Source organism: Ambystoma mexicanum, chromosome 2p, assembly GCF_040938575.1.
Source record: "Ambystoma mexicanum isolate Mex_15411 chromosome 2p, UKY_AmexF1_1, whole genome shotgun sequence".
NCBI lineage: Eukaryota > Metazoa > Chordata > Amphibia > Caudata > Ambystomatidae > Ambystoma > Ambystoma mexicanum.
In genome coordinates this window covers 60,706,384-60,724,871 of record NC_090923.1, presented here as the reverse complement: position 1 = coordinate 60,724,871, position 18,488 = coordinate 60,706,384, and the positions used below count along the sequence as shown (strand labels likewise).

Here is an 18,488-nt window from a genome sequence, read left to right as displayed (position 1 = left end):
GACTCTCCCCAGCGGGTAATACGAGCTGGGGAGATGTTCGCGTGGGAGGGGCTAGGACGGATTTGAAAGTGGATGTAAGAGGAGTACACATGGACAAAAAAACAACCTGGAGTTAGCTGAAATTATGAGTCTGTTTTGCTCCTCCCTTTGTCCTTTTTCTGTTTAATAGGGTGGATGTCTGCGCCGAGTAAGTCTCGTGTCTGCTTCAAGGCCCGTGCCACGTGTACGACAGTGTGAACCCCTTAAGTCTGTCTTGGGGGGCTCTGACCCCAGATGCCTTTCTAATTATGAGGTTCTGGCCGGTAATTTCCGTCTGGTTTTCTGGCGATGTCCGATTCGCCAGTGCCTGTCTGAGTCCCTGGTGTCTGTCTGATTTTCCGATGTCTGACATGTGGTGTCCGATTCCCTGATTCTGATAGTGATTTATGTCTGGTTACCTGATGTCTGCCCGCATAACTCTCTAGTGCCTGTATGGTCCCTGCATGTCCGACTCCCTGATACGCTGGTGTCTGTCTGATTCTGATGTCTGTAGGGGTCGGGTGTGTCTGGAGGAGGCGATGCAGTCTAATGCCGACAGTGTCCGCGCTGGAATCCGGAGCCTTGGTTTCCACTCCCAGCGTTGCCCTTAACCACAGGGTGCGGACCAGTTCTACGTTTCCTCGTCTGGCACAATCGCAGTATCATTGAAGCTGGACACTGGCATTGCCTGGAAGAGGTTTCCTGGATGTCTGTCCGTCTCTTCTCTCCCAAGATGTCTACTCGTCTCTTCTCTCCCTGAATGTCTGCTGTCTCTTCTGTACCTGCTTGGTCTCCTTTCTCCCTGGATGTCTAATGCCTGGTTGTCTGTTTGCCTCATCTCTCCCTGGATGTCGGCCCGTCTCTTCTCTTCCTGGATGTCTACCTTTCTCTTCTCTCCCTGGATGTCTTTGGTTTCTTCTCTCCCTGGCTGTCTGTCTCCTTTCTCCCTAGATGTCTGCCTGTCTGTTCTCTCCATTAACATGTATTGACAAAGTTCCACGTAATCTTGTAACCTACGCTGTGATACCCCAGGGTTTGGGCGTATAAGAAATGCAATCAATAAATAAATGGATGTCTGCTGTCTTGTCTTTCCCTGGTTGTCTGCCTGCCTCTTCTCTCCATGGTTGTTTGTTTGCCTCACCTCTCCCTGGATGTCTGCCCGTTTCCTCCTGGATGTCTAGTCGTCCCTTCTCTCCCTAGATCTCTGCTGTCTCTTTTCTCCCCGGTTGTCTGCCTGCCTCCAGTCACCCTGGACGTTTGTCTGTTTTCTCTGTGTCCGCCGTCTCTTCTTTCCTTGGATGTCTGCTGTCTGTTCTCTCCCTGGCTGTCTGTCTGCTTCCACTCTCCCTAGATGTCTGTGTGACTGTTCTCTCTCTGTCTGCCCGTCTGTTCTATTTCTAGATATCTGTCTCTTCTCTCTCTAGATGCCGTCTCTTCTCTCCCTGGATGTCTATTTGTCTCTGTTGTCCACCGCCTCCTCCCTCCCTGGATGTCTATTTGTCTCCTCTCTGTCTGCCACCGCTTCTCTCCCTGGATGTCTGCCCGTCTCTTCTCTTCACAGGTGTCTGTTTGTCTCTTCTCTCTCTGGATGTTTGCTGTCCCTTCTCTCTCTGGTTGTCTGCCTGCCGCCCCTCTCCCTGGATGTCTGTCGGTCTCTTCTCTGTCTGCCTTACTCCCTGGATGTCTGCCCGTCTCTTCTCTCCCCGGATGTCTCCGCGTCTCCTCGCGCAGTAACACCTGCCTGCCTCCGCGGGCTGCACATGTGCTTGTGAATGAACCGTGCCCGCCCCTCCCCCTGGGGGGGAAGTGTAATTTTAGTTTAATCACACCTCCTCGCAGGGCCCAGCCTCCTGGGCTCTCACTGGCTGCCTGGCTCCAGAGCCCCTCCCTGTGGCTGGAAGTCCACCTCGGCCCGGGTGATGTCAGTGCTGGCTGTCTGTGCACAAGGCGGCAGCATCGCCAGCGCTGCGGAGCCCAGGGAGGCGCTGTCACCGCGGAGCCCGGGCCGGAAGACCCTCGGAGGGGACCCCACCTTTGCAAGGGAGGCAGGCCGGAGGACCGAGTCCCGGAGGCAGGGGCGGAGGGCTACAGGTAGGACTAGAAATAACCGCCGCAAAATAATGCACCTGTGATGTTGCTCCGCTTCTGTGGGAACTCCCCGCGCTCATTGGCTAACAATACTCGTGCACCCCCCAAAGCCCCCTAACGTTTCCCTCGATGTCTGTTCACAGGGCGCCATTGCTTTGGGCTCATCGTTTGTGCAGAGCACACCGGAGCACACAGTACTGTCTCTGCGTGCTCGGATCACGGGACTCGGTGTGCTACCACCCGAATCACTGCTCAGTGCTTACATTATGGACCTGGCTAGCGTGCTTTACACCTGCAGGCGATATGCCGGTTTTCGCGGCAGCAGCCCAACCTACCGAGCTGCCGCCTGACTGTCAAAGATAGCCTGTCGTTTGGAGCACTTCCCCGGCCGATAACGCCAAACGCCTCTTCATATCGCGAGCTAGTCACATGGTCCACTTAACTGGCTGGGATTTAGATAGCGCATACCACAAGCGCAAGGGCCTCTAGGAGCGTGGGAAATAGTTGTTGCTGTCTGACTCTACAGTGTCCATTATCTTCTGTTGGCAGCAGCTCAGTTGAGCGCTTAATGATGCGACTGTGGAGCGCCAAACAGCATGCTCAACCTTTTATCTTTCCCAAGTCAGCACGCCGGTGCATTATGCCGGGGGATGGTAGCGCTTGTTATTTACAGCGCCATGAAACCACCAACACTGATCCAGCCAAGAGCCCTTGCTATGTATCTCTGCCTGTGTACGGTCATCAGAGTGTCAGGGTAAAGACAGAGCGAGAGACCTGCCGGGGGTGCATTGTTTGAGCGGAGCTTGGATGGGCCCAACTAGTCGCGACCTGGGGCTCGTTATCGGCTGTTAATATTCGTGATGTGTAATTAGCCTTTCAGAGCAAAGAGTGGGCTGGGGAATGCTTGCAGTGACTCGGCGGGGAAGCTGCCAGGGCCTGGTTCTCTTCCTCGCACTGCCAGCACTTATCAGTGTAGGAGTGATAGCAGAGAGCACCCCCAGCACGAGGGCGCGAGCCAGGCCCACTGTGACCCGGTGACCTCATCTTCCAGCCACACGTGGTGATGTGCAGAGCCTGGGTGGCAGGAACTCAAGAGGGCCCATCTATAGGGTTTTCTCCAGAAAACCCTTGCATATCCTGGTCTGTAGCTACCTCCTCCCCCCCCCCCCCAAGAGCAGCCATTTCAGGACCCCATGGCCCCTGCTCTCCACCACTGAGCTGCTCTTCAACCCTCTCAGCCCCACGTGGGCTTCCCCGTCAGGCAGTACACACCGTGGTTTAGGGCTTTGCACCTCCCACCCCCAGGGCGTGCTCTGTTCTGTGCAATGGATCTCCTTTGTCTATATTCCCCGAAACAGGGAGGGAGGGGCCGTGTGGGTGGGTGTCCAGGTGGTCCTCTGTTGGAAAGCATCCCCCTGGGGGTAAAGGCGGGCCGCTGGGTTTCATGCAACGCGGGCGGGTGACTAATGAGCAGAAGGCGTGTCTGGGTGAATGGCTGCGCTTTCCGCCTGTCATTCCCGAAGAGCCAATCCCGAACGCCAGGTCCTCCTAACAGCAGTCACCAGCTCTTCCCACAGGTGTCATGCGCTACCCTAGCTCTGCAGGTTGAGGGACTGCTGCAGTGAGAAGACAGCCCTCCGGATGAAGGCTGGCATCCAAGCAAGGCAGCGCAGACTTTCATCCTGCTAAAAGACGCGCCTTTTAATTCGAGTGCAAAAGGACGGTTTAGTTTATAGTTTTCTATAAATTGGTCTATATATATATTTAGGCCTTGGTGATCCGATAACACATGCTATTACTATAGCGCTTAGAACTGTGAGTAATCCTGCATGAAGAGCTATTCAAAAGCCTATTTTTGAGGATTCAGAGTTTGTATTCGTGATCGAATGAGGCTCGGGGTTAGGATTTGTTGCCTCCAGCAAGGCTTGTAAAATCTACTAGTCCTCTTGAACAGGCAATGAGAGGTTATGCAGTGCAAGTACCATTTGCACGGTCCTCGGCCTTGCTGTCCAGTACAGGGATGTTTAAAACTTTTATTTGACATTTACTGCAAACAAGTTGTTAGCAGTAAATGGCAAAAGTTTCACTGTGTCTGGATGTCCTTTGGGTGGAAGCATTGCACCAAATATGAAGTGTGCTTATGGTGACATGCAATGTGTTCTAGATGGCGCTGGTAAATATGTTGTCACCCGCCACCATGGGCTGAGTGCATTTCTCTTAGGTGGAGTATGTAAGCTAAAGAACTCGCCCTGCAGGTCTAGTGGCATTTGTACACACTTGCTAGGCTTGTGGAGGCTATAGGCTGGAAGCAATACTTGGGTAAATAGAAGCAGGGCCTGTGGCTAAGTTCCCACTTGAGGCAGAGAGGAAGATGGGTCCCCGTGCCGCTCTGTCTCTAAACCAAGAGCGCACACGGGAGTTTTTACTGTTTACTTTGCATAACACGGCACCCCTCTCTGCATGGGATTGCTATTGGTTTCACTTGTACTGGTTCCTCACTCATTTCAGGACCAAGCCATACCTTTCCAATTAACAAACCACATTTGAGGAATTGCCACGACTGCATTTAAAGGGCTCTTGTAGTTCTATAATCCAAAAACTGCCAGATTTATTTCGTGAAAGGAAAGCTTATGTCATTTTCTGGCTTAGCGCTATACATTGTGGACTGATTTTTGTCGCTTTTCGATGGAGATTCTTACAATGTCTTCTTCTGCTTTGCCCCACATATTTGTCACCTTATGGTTCTGGCTGTGCTGTTTGCAAGGTGAGGCTTGACTTTAGGGCTCAGAGTTTGTTACAGGTAATGAGGTATATAGATGAGGTTTAAAGTTCTGCTAAGGGTTTGGGTTTGTAGGTGACTAAAGCCGAGGGTTGCGATTATATCAAACGATATACATACGGCAACATTTAACCTCTGCGGCATTTCGCCAACGACCACTTTGCCCTGCTTTGTTTTGCTGTCGATCTCAAGTCACACTTTGCTTAGCAAAGCATCCCAGCCTGTGCAATTAAGGTCCTGGAGGCCAGCTGTGTCCTGAATTACCCACATCTCCTCAAACGAGCAGGCCAGTTCTTTTGGGGGCAGTTAATGAGCAGGTTGGGGGGTCTGTTTCCACTGAAAGAACCTCTTTTGTCAATGGAGCTGGGCGACAGTGACACGGTTACATCAGTGGAAAGCATAAAAGCTACACTCACTGTTTCATTTATTTGCAATCTCTGACCGGTGAAACATTTTCATTTTCATGTACTTTTGTTGCGTGTTTACACATTGTCCTTCCCTTGGGAACCGTCTCCCATTAAGTTGTATCCATTTCTCGCATTTAGACATCAAGCACATGGCTGTCCCCTCTAAATTTACGATGCACTTTTACAGAAGCCAATCAGCAGCCCTCGAGCTGGACGCTGGCTGCCACATACAAGATGGCACGTGAGGTAGCCTATTGGGTTGAGTGCCTGCTTCCGGGATTTGAAAAAAAACACACGTTAAAGTCCCTTAGGGGTCGACTTAACTGTCCACCCCCCGCCCCCTCTCCTTCCAGGACCATATAGTGTGTGCTGTTGACGTATTAGATTTTATTTAAGCGCACAGTTAATATCTCTGCAGCCGCCCACACCACTGAGCCGTCCAGCATTAAGTCTAGCTCAATGTGCTTGCTCGACGATATTCCTCCATGTGGTGGGGAGGGGAGGGGGCAAGTGCCCGCCTCCTACTCCCCTTTATTCACCTGAACTGCAATTGCATAATTTTGTTGACAAAAATCAGTGATCGTATTTTACTCGGTAGTACTGACATGTTTTAAATGTTGTTCACTTTTAATGGAGGTTCTCCCCGTGTCCCCTACCACTCATCCCACTCCACACATACCTTTTTTTATTGCCACGTAGTAGTAACTATCAGGAAGTAATTGACAACTCGATTAATTCTGTCCATGAAACGAAGGTACATGAATAAAGAACCTGAACTTTTCTTCCTGGAGAAAAGTATTCGTCTGAATATAAACCCACCCCCTTTTTACTATCTTCCTTCTGTTTAAGATGTGTTTGTTTTCGTTTATTTTTACAGTATTTTGTTATTTACTGTTCTCTGCTCGAGTGCATCACGCTGTGGCCTAACTTTAGTTCCATTTTCACCCCCAAACAAAAAGTGCAAATTAGAAAAGCAAAACCTAAACTCGGCAGGAGACTACACCCCGCCCCCCCCTACGCCCCCCACTCCTGCCCTCCTCCTCCGTTTTACACCAAGGTACACAGGTTTTTGCCTGCGTGTCCATTAGAAGCTTGGCCCATTTTCTGTGTAGAATAAAGCGGATATACATGCACCAAACCACATGGTAAATCAACCTGACAATACGAAAGACCTCTTTAGAAAAACACATATGGCCCAACAAGTGTGATCTTCTACAACAGAGCAGAAGTGACCAGGCATACGTGGAACATGATTACAAGTTAACCCAGCAAAGTACTCGGATACAACATTGTGTTGCACCAACAGCGCACTGCCCCACGCAATGAAGGCAAACCATGGTGCCAATGGTAAAATCAACACATTCCGCTGCACGAGCACCTTTTTTATTTAAAGATGCAACCTTGGTGACTCACGACACACTTCTAGGGATCATTTTATTAATTGATTGGGGGTGGTGTGTTCAGATATACAAATACACATATGGGACCATGTGCTCCCTTTACGTCCAATCATACATAATGATTATAGCCTGGGGGAAATGTGCATATAGTGCCTGCCTGTTGAATACACGTTCTCTATTGGCACATGCGACCTCTGTATAGGAATGTCTGGAAACTCAGTCCTCTGATAGTCTGTGCCTTATGGGCACCTGGTTGACTGATGACTCTACCCCCACCTTCTCGGAGGCCCTTCCAGAAGGCTATAAATGTCTAAATTTAGACCGGGTCACCCCCCCCCCCCCACCCCCCAATCCTGGCGGGGGAATCGCATTTGTATTTAAGTCCAACTTGGCTATCACAATTATTCCTCTGCCACACGATTTAAAGATGGAAGCCCTATTGGTTAATGTAGCTATTGATGCGTCATGCTCCAGTCATGCGTGTCTATCGGGCTCCTGGCCCACATAAAGCTTTCTGGATCCATTTCTGGAATTAGTTGCCTCACTAGAAGTTAGGTTTTCTAATTTGATTCTATTAGGCGACTATAACATTTAATTATAACACACCCTGAGCTCCTGCGCTGCTACACTCTTTTTAATGATCTCGGTCTCCAAACTGTGTTGGAAGCCAGCCATAGACTTGGTAACACAGGCCTTGTCACGATCGTGCTCCTTTTCGGATCTTTAACCTGGCCCAACCCCTAAAGTTACCCATGTACTGTTGTGAAGAGTAACTGGCAGAATGCCGCATGGTTTCATGCATTAATGCTGCCTGTCACAATACACCCATTTTAGACGTAGGTGCACTTTCTGCATTCTTGCACGAGGCCACTGATCGAGTAGCCCCTTTAAAGAATAGACGGAGGAGGAAACGCCGTCTGCGCCTTGTTTTTCCGAGGAACTGAAACTCACCCGTTTGAAGGTCAGACAGGCTGAGCGTAAATGGCGTCTGACTTATACCCCCGGGGAGAGAGTGGTGTTTCAACACCTCACTCGTCAATATCACGCAGGAATTCAGACTGCAAAACAGGTTCTTTTACCCATAAGTTGGAATCCGCACTTGATCTATTCTCAGTCGGTAAATCCTTTTCTTCAGCTAGCCGCTTTGTGCCTGCTGTCACATCTACTCAAGGCCTCTGTGGCGCTCTGAGTTCTCTGAGACTACAACAACCGGCTCGCATACGGGACCTCTAGCGGTGCCTTAGCTATCTCTCGGGTATGGTCACACTTCCCTGTTTCCTCTGATGATGTCTCTGGAGCAGTAGACTGAAGGCGGCTTCTCCCTCTGATCCTATCCCCCCCACTGTTCTTAAGGATATTTTATCTGATAGCCTTCCTTGGCGTACGCCAGCAGTTAATCACTCCTGCCAGCAGGGCTTTATCCGGAAAGCACTTAAACAGGGTAGTGTTATCCCGCTCTTGAAAAAGCTCTCACTTGATGCCGCCAACTTGGTTAACTATCGTCATATCTCACTTCCTCCGTTTCTAATGAAAGTATCAGAATCGCTTGTTTCTCCACTTCTTTCTTCGTTTCTTGTGTCTTCTAAAATCTGTAATCCTTTTCAGTCTGGTTTTTGGCCCGGTCGGGGGACAGTGTCCTGGTGTCTGTAGTCGACGACTTTACCATGTTGGTTGAGCAGGGTGGAGTTGGAGCCCTATTATTGCTTCACCTTTCTGCAGCTTTTGATACTGTAGACCACGCCATCCTATTGTCCCGCATGGAGTCTGCCGGCCTCTCTGGACCTGTCCTGGCCTGCTTCTCCTCCTTTCTTGCTGGTTTCAATTTCTCACTACCCCCCATGTAATTCCTCTTCTCGTGCACTTTTCTGTGGGGTTCCTCAAGACTCATCCGTGGTCTCTGGTGCTATTCCTATGCCGACGACACTCCTATTTTAGTCCGTGTAGATCTGGACCATTCTGAGGCATCGGGCTGGCTGTGTGATTGCCTGGTGGCCGTGGATGAGTAGAAACTGCCTGAAGCTGAATGGGGACAAGACAGAGGTACCGGTGGTGGGGCCTTTGACTAATACTGCACTTTGATCAGCCTCTCTATGGCCCACTACTCTGGGTGCAATTCCTACTCGTGTGTCCTTGGTAAAAAAAATCTTGGAGTATATCTGTCTGCCTTACTGTCCATGTTGGCTCAAGTCGGCGCTGTTGGCAAAATGTGCTATTTTTTTCTACGGGTCCTTCGAGGAGTCTTACCTTTTCTCCCTGTCCACCTGCAACCGCTGGTGGTAGCTTCTGCTGTACTTGGTCATATTGACTATTGTAATGCCTTGTTTCTGGCTCAACCTATGGGGCTGGTTCGTAGGCTGCAGCTCCTTCAGAATCTTGCGGCTAGAGTGGCTACATCTACCCCCTACCGTGCCCATATTACTCTAGTACTACACGCTCTTCATTGGCTCCCTGTGAACAAGAAGATTGATTTTAAAGCCCTCTGTCTGAGACACAGAGCAGTCTATAGGCAGGAAGCTGATTATCTCAGTGAAAAATGTGTACCCTATGTCCCAGGCTGTATTCTTCGCTCCAGTAATGCTCTGTTGGTGACGGTTCTGAAGTTCCACTTTTCTAGGATAGGTGGCCAGGCTTTTTCTGTTGCAGCGGCTAAATTATGGAATGAACTGCCTGTTGCCCTTGGATGCATGGAGAATCACCTTCAGTTTTTTTTGTTTTCTGAAACCTCGTCTCTTTTAGACTGCTGGTTCCTCCCTGTGCTATCCTCGCGCCATGATGCCTTTGGGCAACCGTGTGCGTTAGAAATACTGATAACGTAACATAGACGTGTATACACCGTTTTCGTACTCCTGAAAGTCTTCTCACGCACATTAAGTACAGGTAGGGATTACTAGGTGGGTCGGAAAAGCATAACCTATAAGTCCCTCCATCCGTGACTAACTGAGCCCTCAGTGGTGCAACACGCCCTGGATAACGGCGGCGTTCCGCCTATCTGGGTTGACGGGACAGAGAGAGACCAGCCCTATTCCGAGCTCTGCGTATCCTGGTGCTGGGTATCCTGGTGCTGGGTTCTCGCAGCAAGGAAAACCCGATTTTAATATTCCTGCTCTTTGAACTCCGATTTCTAAAATGTTTGCAAGCAATCCATAAAGAAGTAAATGATACAGGGTCTCCTGTTAACAATAGGATATCCCTTTTTTTTTTTATCTTGGGTCGACCAGTTTCAGTGGCTATTGTAAGTGTTGCCATTTTCATCTGGACCTGCAGAATGTGTACATTGAACGAGGGTAACACCGTTCATATCGCTCATAAAACGCCTCAACAGCCTGGCAGAATGCAGCTATACACCATGAAAAAAAATCGGCCTATCGGCACACATCTCTTGCACATGCCTCTCGGCGGCGAGAATGCAGACTCTGAGACCACCCTCCTTGCTGCGCACATTACACTGATCTCTCACATTCACTGCACCACAAGTAGTGTTAGAATGCAGCCAACCCACGGAAACCACTGCTCACATACCAAGTGCACCCAAGCACTATATGCTACACTACTCCTTCAACTGATACGGACCACGGTCCCTGAGGGCATTCAACAACAACGCTTTTAGATCATACCAATGGTACATAAAGCGCTCTACAAATGCAATATAACATAACATATGTCTGCTTAAGAAATGTTCTTTCCCGCATACTCTGGGCATCTAATACCCGGTGTGATAGACACAACTTGTGTCTGTTTCAGCGGGCAGCTGGTGTGGCCTCAGTGCTTTCAGGGTAACAGATTCCTCCTAATCGTAGGTCCGCTCGCATCTATGCGTGCAGGCAGTTCTGGCCTGCTACTGCCGGAGGCACATAATAGCCAGAAATATCGGGTCTTAATGAGCAAGGGATTCCCCATCCAGCAGTCTGGGGTAGCAGAATACCCCAGGCTGCTTTGCCACCAGTTAGTAGACGCTGCGTGTAGAGGAACTACTGTGTAAGAATGCAGTGATGCTCAATAAAGCCAGGAATGGGTGGGCGGGGAGTTACTGCCCACGGCACTTATTCATTCATTCACATTTCATATTTAGACATCCTGTTGCTGTTTGGATAATAATTCTTTGCTACACGTTCCAGAATGCAGGATGATATTGGCTTCGGGCCGAGACTGGCAGAGCATGCCCCACGTGACGCATGCGACACTGTGACCGAACTACAGAGGGGGGACTACATTCCAACCAGTTTAGTGTGGCTCAGCTATCCCATGATATGATGACCTCTCCACTCGGCTCGCCTTCTTTAGTCCATCTGTTTGCATTCTGGGACTTGTAGGTTTTCGCTTGCCATAAGTGTGGGCCTATAAATCCTTCATCGCAAAGCGCTAGTGGCTGGAAGACAAACCCTGGCCACTTGCTGCCTACTTTTTTTTTTTTTTTTAACCCTGCCTACTTGCTCTGAGTGGTGGGTGCAGAATAGTGGTGTATATTTACTCTCACTATCTCGGGGTGTGCCTCGTTTGTATGCATTCTGGCCCCTGTAAGTTATGCTATTGTCATTATAAATGGCAGCAGTCAGACCCTCCAGCTTAACGATTTAGCGATCCCGCAAAATGCAGTGAAAACGGCTGTTTTGTGCAAAAACAGCATCTTTAAAAAAAACGTATTTTAAAAAAAAAAAAAAAATTTACTTTTTGAAAAGTTTTTTGCAAAAATTACTGTTTTAAGAAAAATTATACTCGGGGTGCCAGGTTCTCAACTTTTTTTTTACACAAGAAATGAAATGCGATAACGCATCTCATCACTTTCGCCCCAAAAAAGAGCAGCCCAATCCACAAGGGACACATGAATGGGCACATTTTATGTGCGCCCATTTAGATGGCCTTTTTCACCTCCTTGATCAAATAAAGTGGTGTTTCTGTCAATTTAAAAGCACATCCCTCATTTCCAAGCAAGATGCACTTTTAAATGTGTAGAAATTGTAGGCAACCCTACGCGCACGGGATGTGGGGCTGCCACTGCATGACAGGGTCTTTCTAGACCCTGTCGTACATTTCTTTGAAGGTATGAACCGCTGATGTGTCGCTTGCATTTCTGTTCCTCAAACAGGATAAAAATGAATTTTTTTTTTTTTTTTGGTCGCATTCTACAGTGGCACACTGTCGGGAGAGTGATTCTATTCAAAGTACTGCCCATTTTGATGACAAAAATCTATCGAATGTTCCAATTTGACCTATTTTGTCCAGTACTATTCGATTGATTTTTATAAATACTGAACATGTGTTGCGGGGGTGTCACCCGCTCCCCGTGTTCAGTATTTTTGCTCTAGGGTGGTTGCAGAAGTGTTTTCCCCTTTTTCTTCAAAATTGGAGGCGGGGACAGAAAATAACGAAAAAAGGGACCCTGCGGAGTCGGATCCGACCCGCGTTGGAGGGACGGGTCTGGCACAGCAGGGTTGCAGGGGAAGTGACAGCGACCAAGCAGTTAAGTAGGGGAGGGGTGGGGTGGTGGTGAAAGGTACATTTTGGGTTGTTTGGCTGAAGTGCAAATCAATTTGCAGTGAAATTGACTGTCAAGTCCGCCGCAAATAATTACACTTCGGTCAAACAACCCGGAATCACCATTCAAGGCAGCTGGCCAGCGCACAATTTGCGCTACAGCTCAAGCCTGTGGAAATGCGCCCGTCACCTTTGAGAATAAGCTGACCTGCTCATTTCCAAAAATGGGTTGACTAAAAATAGCATATCCTCCGTTCTTTCTTTCAATGCCCCATTATTTGAGGAACTGGGTCAAAATGTACATTTAAAAAAAATGGTTCCACTATGAGAGAGAGGGAGAGTGATGGGTGAGATGTGAAGTGATAGGCAAGAAAGCAGAGGGAGAGCAGTGGGTCAGAGGAGGAAGCGCTGCACAAGAGAGCAGAGGAAGCAGTGATGCGGTGGACCAGAAATCTGAGAGCGAGCAGAGGTACAGAAAGTAGAGGGAGCGTGTGGTCAGTGAGCCAGAAAGCAGAGAGCAAGCGGTTGGCCAGAAAGAGGCAGTGAGCTGCAGATTGGGAAAAAGGATGAGGGAAGAGTGCGATAGAATGGGAGAAAGGATGCAAGATGCAGAAGCAGCACAAAAGAATGAAGGACTGTATATTGCGGGAGGAATTGTAGAGTGTAAGGTGTGAGTTGGGAGTATGATTTGGAGTGTGGCAAGGGCTGGGCAGTGCAAATTGTGACTTGACAGTGTGACATAGCACGTGAGTATTTGTATGACAGAGTGAGAGGTTAAGGAATGTAAGTTGGGATGGAGAGTTGGTGAGATGTGTGTTGGTGAGAGGTGTGTGGGTGTTTGGGGGGATTGGAGAACATAGAAGGGGAATATTTTCAGTGTTACAATTGATAATAATCAATTTAGTTAATACTATTAAATGGGCATGAACATTAAACCAGAAATGTAGCCAAATCAAACACTGTTCTGCCAAGCCAGAGACATCTGGGACTCTTCCTATTAAATTAATACAAAAGATACATAATAATGATACCCTGGCTCTCTTGTAGCCTTGCACTCTGCCCATTTCCTGCAATGTGGCAATCTTACACCCTCCAGTTAATACAAAATGTCCCGCAAAAATGCAGCAATAAATAAAGGTTTGTGTGGCAAAATTTGCCATTTCATGCCGCAAAATCCTGGAAGGTCTGAGCAGTATTTGTAGTGGAATGCATCTTGATAAAAGAAATCTGGACTGGATCGGTTGCTCACATGTGACTTATTAAGCTTCAGGCTGTGCATCTGATGTAAGCATTTTGATAAAGCAAGCGATATGACTACACCCCACGTCAGGTGGAGGAGGGGATCCCTGCAGTGTTAGTTTCTCTGCATTCTGGTACTTGCAGCTTTGCTCTTGCAATATTGATGCAGTGATGCGTTGCATGGCCACTTGGGATGGAATGTGGAATGCCATGGAACCAGGAGCGCCCCGATGTTCCATGAGTGACCAGTGGGCATCCAGGTTATTGGAGCCTAGCTGGCAGGATGCCTCCCACATGTTCTCCCGCTTTCCTATCAGGGACCTCATTTCAGCAAAATGCCAGGGGTAGCGGAAGTGACATCACACGACCCTTAAGTTCTGATGACATCACAGGAAGTGGCCAAATGATAATGTGTTATTATATAGCACTTACCCTTAGGCGCTTTATGTAGAACAAATATACACACAATATCACCCAACCTGTGCTGGTACTCCTTTATCGACCTCGGAAGGATGAAAGGCTGAGTTGAGGCGTTTAAGAGCAGACTAGATCAGTGACTCACCCCCTGAAGTGTGCCTGAAATAAACCTTTAATGAGTCTAGCAATTATTGTATAGAATTCCAGAAAGGCACATTATGTGGTATTCCTATTCTTTCTTATTTAGGGTCAGTTCTGAAAGTGTTGCACTTGTGGAAGGCCATGTGTGTTTTTTTTTCTATTTTTATTTTTTTTTTATTTTTTTTTTAAAGAGAGGCCTGAACAAGAAAGTCAGGGGTAGCAAGGGAGACCTCGGGGGTCGCAGTTCCGACACCTAAATGATATCCCTGTTCCTACTAGCCTGAAACCTATTCAACTACTTCTTCTTCTTTTTGTACTCGCCTGTCCTGGTTGTCTTGGGTCCTGCCTGCCTCCATCAGAGGAACACAGATACTACAGGATGTGTGTGCCAGAATGCAAGGGCAGGAGTCAGGGCAGGGGTGCCATCTTCACACGTGACAGATGCACACTCTTCACGGGGTGGCGTTTTCCAGACAGTCTCATGCTTTTTGCATGGCTTCATGTTATGCATTATGTGGGTTAGAGGTGGAGTTGCACAAGCACGTGAAGATATTTCATCCTAGCTAGTCCAACAAGCTGATGTCCTATCAGGAAGCGTTGAGCAGAGCGGCTAGCATTCGGTAAGGAATTTACCCGTGGAATAATGCCCGGGGCATGGGCATCCGGCCCGGGGGACCTCTGGAGGGAGTGGGTGACGCAGGGTGGGCGATTATTGGCTTTTATCCCGCCTCTGAGGAGAGACTCTCTGGTGTTATTAGGCAAAGTTAAGTGATATCATCAGTGGGAGCTCGGGCGCCTTAAAGGAATAGTTTCGCGAATAAAAGCCGCAGCCTGGGGAGCGAGTCATTGCACGAGAAAAGCAGCCCCACACAGGGAGCGAGGCATTGCACGAGAACAGCAGCCCCACACAGGGAGCGAGGCATTGCTCGAGAACAGCAGCCCCACACAGGGAGCGAGGCATTGCACGAGAACAGCAGCCCCACACAGGGAGCGAGGCATTGCACGAGAACAGCAGCCCCACACAGGGAGCGAGGCATTGCACGAGAACAGCAGCCCCACACAGGGAGCGAGGCATTGCACGAGAACAGCAGCCCCACACAGGGAGCGAGGCATTGCACGAGAACAGCAGCCCCACACAGGGAGCGAGGCATTGCACGAGAACAGCAGCCCCACACAGGGAGCGAGGCATTGCACGAGAACAGCAGCCCCACACAGGGAGCGAGGCAATGCACGAGGAAAGCAGACCCACACAGGGAGCGAGGCATTGCACGAGAACAGCAGACCCACACAGGGAGCGAGGCATTGCACGCGAACAGCAGGGAGCGAGGCATTGCACGAGAACAGCAGACCCACACAGGGAGCGAGGCATTGCACGAGAACAGCAGACCCACACAGGGAGCGAGGCATTGCACGAGAACAGCAGACCCACACAGGGAGCGAGGCATTGCACGAGAACAGCAGACCCACACAGGGAGCGAGGCATTGCACGAGAACAGCAGACCCACACAGAGAGCGAGGCATTGCGTGAGAACAGCAGACCCACACAGGGAGCAAGGCATTGCGTGAGAACAGCAGACCCACACAGGGAGCGAGGCATTGCATGAGAACAGCAGGGAGCGAGGCATTGCACGAGAACAGCAGACCGACACAGGGAGCGAAGCAATGCACGAGAACAGCAGACCCACACAGGGAGCGAGGCATTGCACGAGAACAGCAGACCCACACAGGGAGCGAGGCATTGCACGAGAACAGCAGACCCACACAGGGAGCGAGGCATTGCACGAGAACAGCAGACCCACACAGGGAGCGAGGCATTGCACGAGAACAGCAGACCCACACAGGGAGCGAGGCATTGCACGAGAACAGCAGACCCACACAGAGAGCGAGGCATTGCGTGAGAACAGCAGACCCACACAGGGAGCGAGGCATTGCACGAGAACAGCAGACCCACACAGGGAGCGAGGCATTGCATGAGAACAGCAGGGAGCGAGGCATTGCACGAGAACAGCAGACCGACACAGGGAGCGAAGCAATGCACGAGAACAGCAGACCCACACAGGGAGCGAAGCAATGCACGACAACAGCAGACCCACACAGGGAGCGAAGCAATGCACGACAACAGCAGACCCACACAGGGAGCGAGGCATTGCACGAGAACAGCAGATCCACACAGGGAGCGAAGCAATGCATGAGAACAGCAGACCCACACAGGGAGCGAGGCATTGCATGAGAACAGCAGACCCACACGGGGAGCGAGGCATTGCATGAGGACAGCAGACCCACACAGGGAGCGAGGCAATGCATGAGGACAGCAGACCCACACAGGGAGCGAGGCATTGCACGAGAACAGCAGGGAGCGAGGCATTGCACGAGAACAGCAGACCCACGCAGGGAGCGAGGCATTGCACGAGAACAGCAGACCCACGCAGGGAGCGAGGCAATGCACGAGAACAGCAGACCCACACAGGGAGCGAGGCAATGCACGAGAACAGCAGACCCACACAGGGAGCGAGGCATTGCACGAGAACAGCAGGGAGCGAGGCATTGCACGAGAACAGCAGACCCACACAGGGAGCGAGGCATTGCACGAGAACAGCAGGGAGCGAGGCATTGCACGAGACCAGCAGACCCACGCAGGGAGCGAGGCATTGCACGAGACCAGCAGACCAACTCAGGGAGCGAGGCATTGCACGAGAACAGCAGACCCACACAGGGAGCGAGGCAATGCATGAGGACAGCAGACCCACACAGGGAGCGAGGCATTGCACGAGAACAGCAGGGAGCGAGGCATTGCACGAGACCAGCAGACCCACGCAGGGAGCGAGGCATTGCACGAGACCAGCAGACCCACGCAGGGAGCGAGGCATTGCACGAGACCAGCAGACCCACACAGGGAGCGAGGCATTGCACGAGAACAGCAGACCCACACAGGGAGCGAGGCATTGCACGAGAACAGCAGACCGACACAGGGAGCGAGGCATTGCTTGAGAACAGCAGACCCACACAGGGAGCGAGGCATTGCACGAGAACAGCAGACCCACACAGGGAGCGAGGCATTGCACGAGAACAGCAGACCCACACAGAGAGCGAGGCATTGCACGAGAACAGCAGACCCACACAGGGAGCGAGGCATTGCACGAGAACAGCAGACCCACACGGGGAGCGAAGCAATGCACGAGAAAAGCAGACCCACACAGGGAGCGAAGCAATGCACTAGAAAAGCAGACCCACACAGGGAGCGAAGCAATGCACTAGAAAAGCAGACCCACACAGGGAGCGAGGCATTGCACGAGAACAGCAGACCCACACAGGGAGCGAGGCATTGCACGAGAACAGCAGACCCACACAGGGAGCGAGGCATTGCACGAGAACAGCAGACCCACACAGGGAGCGAGGCAATGCATGAGGACAGCAGACCCACACAGGGAGCGAGGCATTGCACGAGAACAGCAGGGAGCGAGGCATTGCACGAGAACAGCAGACCCACGCAGGGAGCGAGGCATTGCACGAGAACAGCAGACCCACGCAGGGAGCGAGGCATTGCACGAGAACAGCAGACCCACGCAGGGAGCGAGGCATTGCACGAGAACAGCAGACCCACGCAGGGAGCGAGGCATTGCACGAGAACAGCAGACCCACGCAGGGAGCGAGGCATTGCACGAGAACAGCAGACCCACACAGGGAGCGAGGCATTGCACGAGAACAGCAGACCTGCAAAGGGATTTAGGTGTTGGATGAACATCTAGCAAAGCTGAACAGGAACTTCTGTGAATGACTCGATCAGAATGCAAACGCTTCTGACCGCTACCCGCGGCACATTACAGTGCTGACCCTCTGAAACCAACCCTACTGTGGCTGGATAACCCACATCAAGAAGCATACCGACCAGCAACTACCTTTTCAACTAGAGAATTTGGATTAATGAGGCTCAGCCTTGGTATCCAAAAACACCACTGACTGAAAATGTCATCAAGACAACAAACGCAGCGTGTTTGAGGCACGGGTATCATTCGCGTAACCCCGATGTACCTGCTCTCTTGGAAGGGAGTGTAAAAAGATGAACGGAAGAGCAGTGGCTGCATCAGCACTCAAACCCACTGAGCTATCTCGCTGTCTCTTAAGGATTTTAAACATTATTTCGAATATGGGCGTTCCGAGGGACGGCCTGCAGGCACAGGGTCCCCGAGATGCAGGCCCGCTCATGGGGGACGTACAAACTGTTTGAAGGGTGCGTGTATACAGGCCCGGGGGAGCACGCAAAAGTGGCTGATCTGGCTGTTTATGCTGAGTGTGTGGGCGTGTCGGCCACGACTTGCGAACAATTCCATATATACGCGGGCTGTGCATTTTTAATCTGCTCGCACCGAGTCCTTCTCGGCACGCGGCCCTTGCAGGATTGCTGTGCGCCTTCCCATGAATCGGGCCCTTACTGTTTTGCTCGATCTGATGGACGATACTATTCATTTGCGACGATGTGTAGCCTTTGAACTGCAGGAAAACCCACCAATGGGCAGCGTGCAATGAGAT

General features: G+C 50.5%; 1 protein-coding gene across 1 annotated transcript in view; it reads left to right on the top strand.

Moving 5' to 3' along the window:
* Nucleotides 1–1,928: 1,928 nt before the first annotated feature.
* Nucleotides 1,929–18,488, top strand: part of CAMK1 (calcium/calmodulin dependent protein kinase I) — a 483,807-nt gene continuing 467,247 nt past the window's right edge. Inside the window, exon 1 of the mRNA XM_069643253.1 lies at nucleotides 1,929–2,109. The gene's annotated coding sequence lies outside the window, so the exon portion shown is untranslated. The remainder of the gene's footprint in view (nucleotides 2,110–18,488) is intronic.